Genomic DNA, 11,161 nt, shown 5'->3' with positions numbered 1-11,161 from the left:
CAAACCTCTCTGGCGAAGAAGCCCTTATGTGATCGCCAGTGATGCCTTTAGCTTCTTCACTTGAGTTTCTTTTATAAATTCAACTAAAATTAAAAGCAGCTGCTGTTATACGAGTCCAAGTTTATAAAAGTGATTTTGCTTGTTTACCATTTCTATTACCGATATGAATTTAAAAATATCCAGTTGGTGTTCTTATTTATGAGTGACCCGCTTGCGGTAATATGAGACACTTTTATCTCTTCATGCCTGGGACTCTTTGAATTCTTTATAATAAGTATTTTTACAGGAACAATAAAGTAATTCATAATTTATTGCAATTGGAGGGAAGCAGGCCAAGATGACAACAGGAGTTCATCCCGGGAGGTTGAAATATGGACCATTCTTACTTGTGCCATGGTCTTCAGAAAAGGTCCAGACTTCAAAGTCATTGCCAGGGCTTCCGAGAGTCTCCTTGTCATCTTCTCAGTTTGCTTTTTCAGCCTCCACTTTCATAACCTCTCCCCTTCAAAGTCCTGCATTCCATACTCTAGCCCTAGGGGCTGCTTGCCATTTCCTGCCCAGGTCCCTTTCTTGCAATTCTGGGCTTTTGCACTTCTGTTTTGCTCACCCTCTGCCCCTCCACCAGACTCCATTTCCATGGTTAGTGCCTATTTTTGAACAAAAAATATTATTGGGCTGCGACGTAGCTCCGTGGTAGAGCTCCATCCTAGCATGCATGAGGCCCTGGGTTCATTTTCCAGTACCGCAAAAGCAAACAAATAAATAAATAAAATCACATATGTACATAATTTCTATTATATTAAAATATATATAACACATAATTTACCATTCTAACCCTTTTGGGGATCATTAAGTACATTCACAATGTTATACAATCATCACCACTTTCAATGTCCTGAACTTTTTTCTCTTCTCAAACTGAAATTCTCCCCATTGACCCCTAACCTCCCATTCTCCCTTCATTGATTCCTTGGCAACCACCATTGTGCTTTCTGTCTCTGAATTTGTCTATTCCAGGTGCTTCATACAAGAGAAATCATAATGTTAGTCCTGGTTTATTTCACTTGGCAAAATGTTTTCTAGGTTCATCTGCAGTGCGGTGTGCATCAGACTTTCCTTCCCCTACCAAAGCTTAATAATGTTCCACCATGTGTCTGCACCACATTTGGTTTCTGCATTCATGCACCGACAGACATGGGAGTCATTTCCACATTTTGACTATTGTGAATAATGCTGCCATGAACCCCCATATATCATTCCCACTTTTTAAGGGTTCCACTCTGACATCATCATTGAAGATCATTTCTGATTTCCTTATTGAAGGTTGGGGATTGGATTTGTCTTCTCCTGATATCTTGTATATAGACCATACTGAAGGATTTGTCTTCTCCTGATATCTTGTATATAGACCATACTGTTTACCAGGTTATATAAATGGCTGGTTTCTGAGTTCTATTTACCATCTTCCCCACTAGACTACAGGCTCCTTGGGAGCAGGAATGACTTCATTTGATTCAGAATCCCTAGTGGCTCTCCTATTGCTTGGAACACAGGCAGCACTCAGTAAGATTTTGGAAGGGGATTTGTTGGCCAGGGTCACAGCATATGCTAGCAATACAGCCAGACCACTGATGTCAGGGAACATGAGAACCCCAGACGTTCGAATCTGCAGACTTGTCAGAATCCAAAGCTCAGGGCAGGGCAGTGGGGAGAAGAGGGAAAACAAAACCAAAAACCATACAAATAAGAAATAGGGCTGGGAATGTCGCTCAGTGATTGAGCACTTGCCTGGCGTGCACGAGGTCCTGGGTTCCATCTCTAGCACTGCAAAACAAACAAACAAAAACAGTGAGTCAGGGTCTCGGAAGATGACCTAACCCAGGGAGCCATCATTTAGGAGTCTCTCCTGCGCATTGCTGAGTCTTTAAAACTTCTTGAGAACTCTTAGTGGTAGTGGATTAGCAGGGTTCTCCTGAGAAACAAAACAAATAGGATGTGTATACAGAGGAAAGAGGTTTATTACTGGAATTGGCTCACGAGTTCGCAGAGCCTGGCAGGTCCCAAGGTCTGCGGTCAGCATGCTGGAGCCCCAGGAGGGCTGATGTACCATTCCAGTCCTCAGGCTCCAGAGCCAGGAAGAGCTGATGTTTCAGTTTGAGTTCAAAGGGAGGAAAAAGCCAATGTTCCAGTTTGAAGATGATCAGGCAGGAAGAATTCTGCCTAGTCTTTTTGTTGTCTTCGGGACTTCAACAAATTGGACAAGGCCCATCCATCATGGGGAGGGGGATCTCCTTAACCCAGTCTACTAGTTTAAGGTTCAATTCATTCAAAGACACCCTCACAGAAACCCAAAATGATGTTTGACTGAATATTCGATCACCCTGTTGCTTAGTCCAGTGGACACATAAAATGACCCATCCCACATAGCTTCCCATGTCCCAAATATGTTCAGTTTTTGGATCCAACATGAGGGTTCAATGAGGATATAACAGTAAGAGGGAACTAGCCCATGGCTTAGGGAAGGGGACAGTGCTGCTCCCTGAGACATGGACCCTCGGTGTGTCCTCACTACTGTCTCTGCTCACAGCCCATGAGCACGGGCCACCATCTGACTCCAGGGCTGGGGGCTGGCGAGCATGGCTGACCAAGAAAACATGTCCAACATAGCAAACAAAGGGCCCCAAACCCCACTCTTGCCTTCAAACCTTATTTTGAGAAAATTATGCTCTGTAGTTAAGCAGAACTGGAGAAAAGTGAGAATAAAGCAAAGCCATGGGTATAAGGCATCTGACCTTCTACATGGAGCCAAGATCATAGACATTTTCTTTGCAGAACGTTTCTCTGCGGCTGACTCCTGGGAACTAGATGTGGAGTATCCGTGTTGAGTGGAAGAGTTCATTTATTTGTTCCTTAGAGAAAACAAAAATTGAACATACAAAACTAAGGCTTTCTCATGGACAAAGTGTTTATATTTCTGTTTTATAATTAAAGAAAAAGGAAAAGAGTGGGCAGGAGAAGTTTAAAATTTTACCCTTTCTCTTAAGAATTTGAAAGGCCATTAACGTTTTCTTTGAAAAAGGAAAAGGAGAAAAATCTGGGAGAGAAGGAGGTAAAATGTGGTCCAAATAAATGAACTGGAAGTTGCTGAAGCTGGTAAGCGTCCCTCGGAGGTTCATGTGCTAGAGGCTTTGTCCCCAGCCTGGAGCTACAGGAGGTGGTGGAACCTTTAGAGTGTGGGGCCTGATGGAAGGTTCTGAGGTCACTGGGGGTGTGTTTCCAAAGAGGATTTGGGGGGCATTGGCCCATCCTCTCTCTCTTTGCTCTCTGGCTCATGATACAAGCAGTTTGCTCCTGCCACAAGGGGCTGCTTCATCCAAGGTCCAAAGCAAAGAGGTCAACTTGATCATGGACCGGAACATTCTAAACAGTAAGTCAAAATAAAACTTTCCTCTTCTACGTTATCTTAGCTACTTCACGACAGGGATGGAAAGTGACCAAGAGACAAGTTAAAAAGAGTCAGACATGAAGGATAAGAAATATTGTGAGCTATACTGGGGGAAAGGACATGAATAAAATAGAGATTAAAGAATGTAGGAGAAATCAATGAAGAAAAAATATTACTCCACAGGGAAGCAAGTTTTTGTGAAACTGGACCCCTAGAAGCTACTAGAAGGAACATGCATTCACTAGGCACATGACAGAACGGCACATTCTGTGGGTGCCCCCTTCTCCAACAGTCTCCTAATACAGGGATCATCTTCCTTATTTGGTAAGTGGAGGGGGTGGTCTACGTTACTTATCCGAGTTTACCTTGCTGGTTGGTGGGGAAGCCAGGATTCATTCAGGTATGTGTCGAGTTCTTTCCTGCTGTCTTCTGATATGCAATAGGACTGTGTTATGGTTTGGACCTGGAATGTTCCCCAAAGGATCATGGTTAAAGGCTTGGTCCTCAATGCAGCAATATCCAGAGGTAGGGCCTTTGGGAAGTGATGGACCATGAGGGTTTTGACCTCATCAGTGGATGAGGCATTGATAGCTGAGTGGAGACTCTCAGTGGTGGAGCATAGTTAGAGCAAGTGGGTCCCTGGGGGCATTTCTCACCCCCAGATGCTCTCCCTTTCTCTCCCTCTCCTCTCCACTCCAATCCCCTGCTGTGCTTCCCAGCTGCCATGCGGTGAGAAGCTCTGCCCTACCACATCTTTTCCACCTTGATTTCCCACCTCACCACAAGCCCATTCCAATGCAGCCCTCTGCCGTGGACTGAAACCTCTGAAACTGAACCAAAATAAATCTCTCCTTCCCCCACCCCCCACCTCGGGTATTTGTTACAGTGATAAAAAAGCTGTCCAACAGAACCTGTTGGAATCTATATTATTTTCATAAATGTCAAGAATTGCAAGGTTTGATCCAGGCAGTAATGGCTTCTCAAAGATGTCCACCTTCTAATTCCCGGAGCCCACTGCAAAGAGGAGCAATGGCTGCAGTTGGAATTAAGGTGGCGAATCGGAATATGTTCAATAGGGTGACTCCTGCACTATCCAAGTGGCTCAGTGTAATATCAGGGTCTTTAAAAAGAGAAAAAAAGAGGAACAAGATGGGGTCAGAGAGAAGCAACATGAGAAGGACTCAACTTCTTTTCTGGCTCTGAAGACAAAGAAGGAGCCAGCAGCCAAGGAATGTGGGCAGCCTCTTAAGATGGAGAAGGCAGGACAGCATATTCTCCTTGGAGGCTCAGGGAGAGATGCAGCATTGCTGCCACCCACATTCTGGTCCAGTGAGACCCACTGCAGACTTTTGAACTCCACAGCAGAAAGATAAAAAAATTTTGCATTGCTGGGAAAACTAGTTATCCATATGCAGAAGAATGAAACTAGACCCTTATCTCCCACTCTGCACAAAAATCAACTCAATGGATCAAAGTCCTGGAAATTAGACCAGAAACTAGGTAACTCCTAGAAGAAAAATAGGGTAACGCTCCATATATACCTGAAAAAAAGCACATTCTATTCAAGGCACACAGAATTTTCATGACCCTGGGCTAGACCATGAGGCAAGACTTAACACATTTGAAAGAATTAATAATCATAATGATTTTAATTTTTTACTGAGGAGATTTTCAGACTCAAATGGAATTAAATTAGAATTTGGACATCTGTAAAATTTCTATTAGAAATAAACTACCTATCATTAAATAATCCATGGATAGAAATCACAAGCAAACATATAATTTTTTTTTTAACTGAAGGAAGGCAAGAACACAACATAGCAAAGTTTATGGGATGCAACTTGATACACCTAGGGGGAAATTATATTCTGTTTAAAATGCAAGGAGAAAATAATCAATCTAAATTTTCACCTTAAGACATGAGAAAGTACACAGGAAAATTGTAGGAAGACACAAAGAGATAATCAAAGTAAGAGTAGAGAGCCATGAAATGGAAAATGGGTAACTAACAGAAAACCAAAACAACAAAACAAAATGCTCTTGCTTTCAGAGTGATAGAATCAACCAGCGTCAAGCTAATGGAGAGAGAAAGAGACAAAGGTGGGGGTTGGGGGGGGAGACAGACAAAGACAGAGATGGTGGTTGGGGAAGAGAGGGAGAAAGAGGAAGGGAGAGAGGGGAAGAGATAAATATTTAACCAGGCCTCTTCTCTCCCCTCTCTGCTTTCTGGTTGCACCAGGTGAGCAGCCTTCCTCTGCCATTCCCTGCCGCCATGATGCTCTGCCCCACCACAGGTCCAGAGCAATGGAGCCAATTGACCATGGACTCGATTCTCTAAAACCATGAGCAAGAACCAAATCTTTCCTCCTTTTAAGCTGTTGGTGTCAGGTATTCTGGTCACAGAGAGGAAGATCTAACACAAAGACTCTGTAGGTTTTCATTGGGCTACTTTTCACAACTTCTGTTTAGGTTTGGAGTTTTTGAAGTACGAAGTGAGGGAAATTTTAAAAATTTACATTCTTCATGTAATCAAGCATTTGATATTCTCTTTAACAGTCTCTTCTATTGATTCACATGTAGAAATATGTGAAATAGCCCAAATGTCCAAATTAGGCAAATGGTTGAAATCTAGTCATTGCCGAGTCTGTCGAACGACTGTCACTGTATTCCTAGTGCCTTGTATTTTTCCTGACACATGGTAGGTGCTCATTAAATGTTCTTTTTGTTTTGGTTTTGCTGAGATCTAACTTATGTGTAGAAATCACACAAAATCTGTGACTATACAACTCAATTGATTTTTACACACAAATTATAATTTAATTTTATTAATTTAATATACCCATATTAAATATAAATTTAACATACCCATATTAAATAATATTCCCATGTAACTCTAGTTTATTTCAGTATTTAGAACATTTTCAGCATCCCAGAAAGCCTCTTATTCTCTCTCCTAGTTAATAGTACAGCTCCCCCCAAAGTTTGGCCGTTATTTTGATTTCTATAATCATAGACAAGTTTTATTAGTTTTACGTAAATGAGCTCATATAGTACATGTTTTTTGATATCTGCCTTTTTTCCTTGATACTGTTGCATGTATCATGTGTGTTAACTTGTTCTGTGATATTTCATCATAGTAATACTCTATGGTTTAAAAATCCATTTTAAGAGAATAAAATCATGGCATTTGCAGGTAAATGGATGGCATTGGAGAAGATAATGCTAAGTGAAGTTAGCCAATCCCCAAAAAACAAATGCCCAATGTTTTCTCTGATATAAGGAGGCTGATTCATAATGAAATAGGGAGAGGGAGCATGGAAGAAATAAATGAACTCTCGATAGGGCAGAGGGGTTGGAAGGGAAGGACGTGGGCAGGGGGTTAGAAATGATGGTGGAATGTGATAGTCATTATTATCCAAAGTACATGTATGAAGACACTAATTGGTGTGAATATACTTTGTATAGAACCAGAGATATGAAAAATTGTGCTCTATATGTGTAATAAGAATTGTAATGCATTCCACTGCCATATATAAATAAAAGTAAATAAATAAATAATAAAAATCCATCTGGTTATTGATGAACATTGGATTGTGTATGAGTAAAGCAATTATGAAGACATGAAGACTCTTGTGTTATCCTTGGTGGAGAGACATGCTTTTTTCTCTGTTGGCTGTTTATATGGGAGTAGAATTGTTGGATCAGAGGGTAGACATACTTTTAGCTTTGGCAGAAAAATATTTTTTTGCAGAATGATTGTTCTAATTTACCTTCCTTCTAGAAGTATGTTTCTGTTGCTCTGCGTCTTTGCTAACACTTGGTATTGTTAATCCTTTTCACTTAGGCATTCTGGCAGGGATGAAATGGTTTCAACATTGAACCTTAAATGACTAAATTAAAACCATATGCCTACAAAATGGAGTATTACATAGCTATAAACAAATGTTTTCAAAGAAGATTTAGCATTCTGGGACATACTTGTGATATGTAAAGATGAAAACTAATATATAAACTTTACATTTTTATTTTAATATATGCATATTAATAAAGAGGACTTGAAGTAATTCACCAAGATATTGAAGACTAGAAGTAATTCACTGAATCACTTTTTCTGTTCACACTTTCATGTAATCATGAAATGTTCTACAATGAATGAATCTCAACTGTGAAAGCAGGAAAAAACATTAGTCATTTAAAAAAAATAGTCTTTGGGAAATTCAACCTTCTATGTTCTCTTCTGGGCCTGTCTTTCGTCTGTACAGTGGGCCTATGTCACAACCAACAAGGAGTGCTTTTGTTCAGGGAAGTGATGGCTTTTAAAATGTACTACTTTCTGCACTGTGGAGGAGGTAGTGGCCTCAGGGAGAGTTAGGGATGAGGGCGAGAAAGTGAAGGGAACTTCCGGAGAAGAGGCTGGGGCAGTCTGTCATGTTCCTGGTGGCACAGGGAAGGGGGCTCTGGAGTGAGGGTGTGGTAGGGAGTGGGAACAGAGAGTGGACATCCCGGGACCTCGAGGGGATTCCAGTGAGGACATTGAGAGGTAGCCTAGTTGTGTGTGGTTTCTTGAGGTCTCAGGGTGGGGACAGAGAGTGAGCAGAGGGCCAGAGCCACTGAGTATTAGTCCCTTGAGTATCCCGAGCTAGATCTCCTCTGGTGACTTGGACCCAAGGTGGCTGGTTGCCTGCTTCCTTCCTGCCTTCTTTCTCACTTGGTTTCCGTCAGTGTCACCGTCCTTCTCTGTACTCCTGTTATTGAAGAGGCTTTGCTTTCAGTCAGCTGCAAAAAAATGAGGTAGTTGTTCCAATTCACACATGTTCAGGTTCAATTCAGACCCTGGGACGCCCAGGTGAATACTACGAAGCATGACGTTCAGAAATGAGAGCTCTGGGGGTGTCGCTGTTGGAGTCAGGGTTGAGAACCAGTGGTGTGGCCTTGCCTTGTGCTTTTTGTTTTCAAACCTGTGCTTTTTTATTGCTTTCTAACTCGAGGTTACCCCAGGCCTTCCCAACATTATTCGCAGAGCAGTTTGACACTTGACATTTTTGTCCTTGACTTATCTATCCAAACTCCCATTTTCTGCTTGTACCTTTTAAAAAATTGAGAACAATGTACTCTGCCTTGAAGCCACGTGATCTCTCTAGATGCCTTCTTTTTATCATCAGGATAACTTGAATATATAGTCAAGACATTTATTTTTGAAAGATGTGAACAGAGGGGCATCTTCAAAAATTTCTGATCTTTTTGTAAGCTATTATCATAGATGCCTAGGTTAACGCCTAAATTCTCCTTTGTATCATTAGAGACACTTTTTTGACGGGAAGTTGGAAGAAAAAATCATGTATTATTAGATTACCTATCAAGAAGTCCAGAGCCCTGGGGCTTCCTCCTGGGCAAAATAAGCAGCAGTCCCCAGGGGCCAGGTCTTCTATCTTCCTATCCTGCAACTTAATGCTGGGGTTGGGGTGGGCTCTGCTCCCAGGCCAGCGCCCCTCCCAGGCCAGCGCAAGGTGGCTACAGCAGTTTCAATCATCACATCCAAAGAAAACCTCACCAGGAGCAAAAAGAAAGTCTCTTGCAAGGTCTCCTAGGGAGTGAAGGGGCTTTCCCCCAGAAACTCCATCAGCAGAGTTCCCCTCAAGGCCCATTGCTAGGTGTGCGTGTGCAAGTGTGTGTGTGTGCGCGTGTGTGTGTGTGTGTGGGGGGGGTCCTTCCCAGTGCTAAACCAAACACAACAAAGAGAAGTGGTTTTACCCCTGGAGGTGGGATAAGGTCTTACTCCCCTGAGACATGTGGGGGAAGGGTTAATAGACCCCTCCCCTCCAGAAAATCAGAGCTTAGCCCACTAGGAAGAAATGGGCATGTTGGAGAAGCAAACGCAATTGGAGGAGCATCCCATTTTTTAAAAAAAAATTTTTTTAGTTATAGATGGATGCAATATCTTTATTTTGTTTTATTTATTTTTATGTGGTGCTGAGGATTGAACCCAGTGCCTCACATGTGCGAGGCAGGTGCTCTGTCCCTGAGCCACAACCCCAGCCCCAAGCATCTTTTTTTATTCGATTAAGCATCACCCAAATCTGAGGGTACTACCATGTTTCTCTGGAGGTTTCTAACAGTTCCACTAGGATCACTTTCTGCTTGGTCAAAATGAATAGCGGTTTTGTCACTTCTCTCACCCCCACCGGAGGGCAGGAAGAGTTAATCAGACCCTTGGCAAGTAAGGTCAAGCAAGGTTTGTCATCCATCTGCAGCATCGCCACAGTATCCTGCCTCAGTGTCCTCTGTAGGGGGCAAACATTGACAGCTACTGTCTAGTGAAGAAATATATAGTGTAACCCAAGATCACCATCCTGTGTTCATCATCACGCAGACACTCCTCACTTCCCTCCCAGGAGGAAGAAGTCCCAGCAACGTCTTGTTGACGTACTGTGCTGTTTCTACTCGCTTATTCCTCTTTCTTTTGAGCAATGCAGATGTGCAATCCCACCTCAAGTTACCTGCCAGTCGGATTTGTGCCCTCTTGGTGGCACGTCCAGTTCTACTAACTGTCCAGGCTCTACGCCCTGGTTAGCACTCAGCTGAGGTCATGTCTATTTGGTGGATTGCTGGATTCTAACATAGACTTATCTTTTACATTTTCCTCCCATTCTTTGAATACAGAATCATCCACATTATTTTTCTCTGATCTTTTTATAAGCGACTTTCATAAAGCTTCGAGAACATGTTGATGCCCAGTACTTGATTTTCAACTTGTATTTTGACAGGTTTTTCACATTAAGTTCTTAGGCAAAGTGGTGCTCTAAATATTTAAGAATAATCCTTATACCACACTGACAAGAGGTATTATTTTAAATGTTACATATGAAAAAACTGAAGCTCAAATCTTAAGTAACTTGTTCAAAGTCAACTGGCTCAAAGGCAGGCCTGACTCTAAAGCTCAGCTATTCTTGTGGTATTATCTGAGGACTGAATAATATGTTGAATTGTAGATAATTATCAGATCTCAAAAAATGCTTCTGAGAAGCAGTGAGGGCGAATGGCACACTAATTAGTGGAACACAGTTAAGTGATGTCCCCAGGGAAAACCGTGTGATAAAGGGAATGTGAGGGGAGCCAGGCTCAGGAATGCAGAGGAAAAACAGCCATCTTGTCTAGCTTATCTGGGAACTCTTGCCTGAGAATTAAAAAAAAAAAAAAATTATATTCCTGTACGTAATGTCTGACTGACAGTCTGAACCCGAGTTCCCAGGTCTGCTGATGGTTTGTTCCACCTCTGAATCCCGACTTCCCTACACGTTTACAGCAGTTTCTTCAGACTTCCCCAGCCAAATAAGCTTTGAGAAAGAAATGCTTGCAGACAACAAAAGCCAGACATTGCATGCTTGAATTTTACATTAGAAAACCAGTTAGAGCCTCGTGGAACCATTTTTGGAAATGTGTGTTTGCGTATTTACTCAATTCCTTTTTCATTAGTTGATTCATAGAAAAGAGTGTAACATGCCACTTTCCCAAATGTTGATTTATTATGTCTACTTTGTATTTCTTGAAAGCTGTCATTTTTTAAAAAGTGGCAGATTATTTAAAAAATAGCTTAAAGGACAAACATTTAACATCATTGTCAAAGACCACAAAGTTTGATATCAAAGTATTAGATGTTTCTCAATTTTATCTACAAACTCTTTCAGAAGCTCTTTGTATGTATATGTATGTATAAAA

Source organism: Callospermophilus lateralis, chromosome 12 (assembly GCF_048772815.1).
Source record: "Callospermophilus lateralis isolate mCalLat2 chromosome 12, mCalLat2.hap1, whole genome shotgun sequence".
Taxonomy (NCBI): domain Eukaryota; kingdom Metazoa; phylum Chordata; class Mammalia; order Rodentia; family Sciuridae; genus Callospermophilus; species Callospermophilus lateralis.
This window is presented reverse-complemented; position numbering follows the sequence as displayed.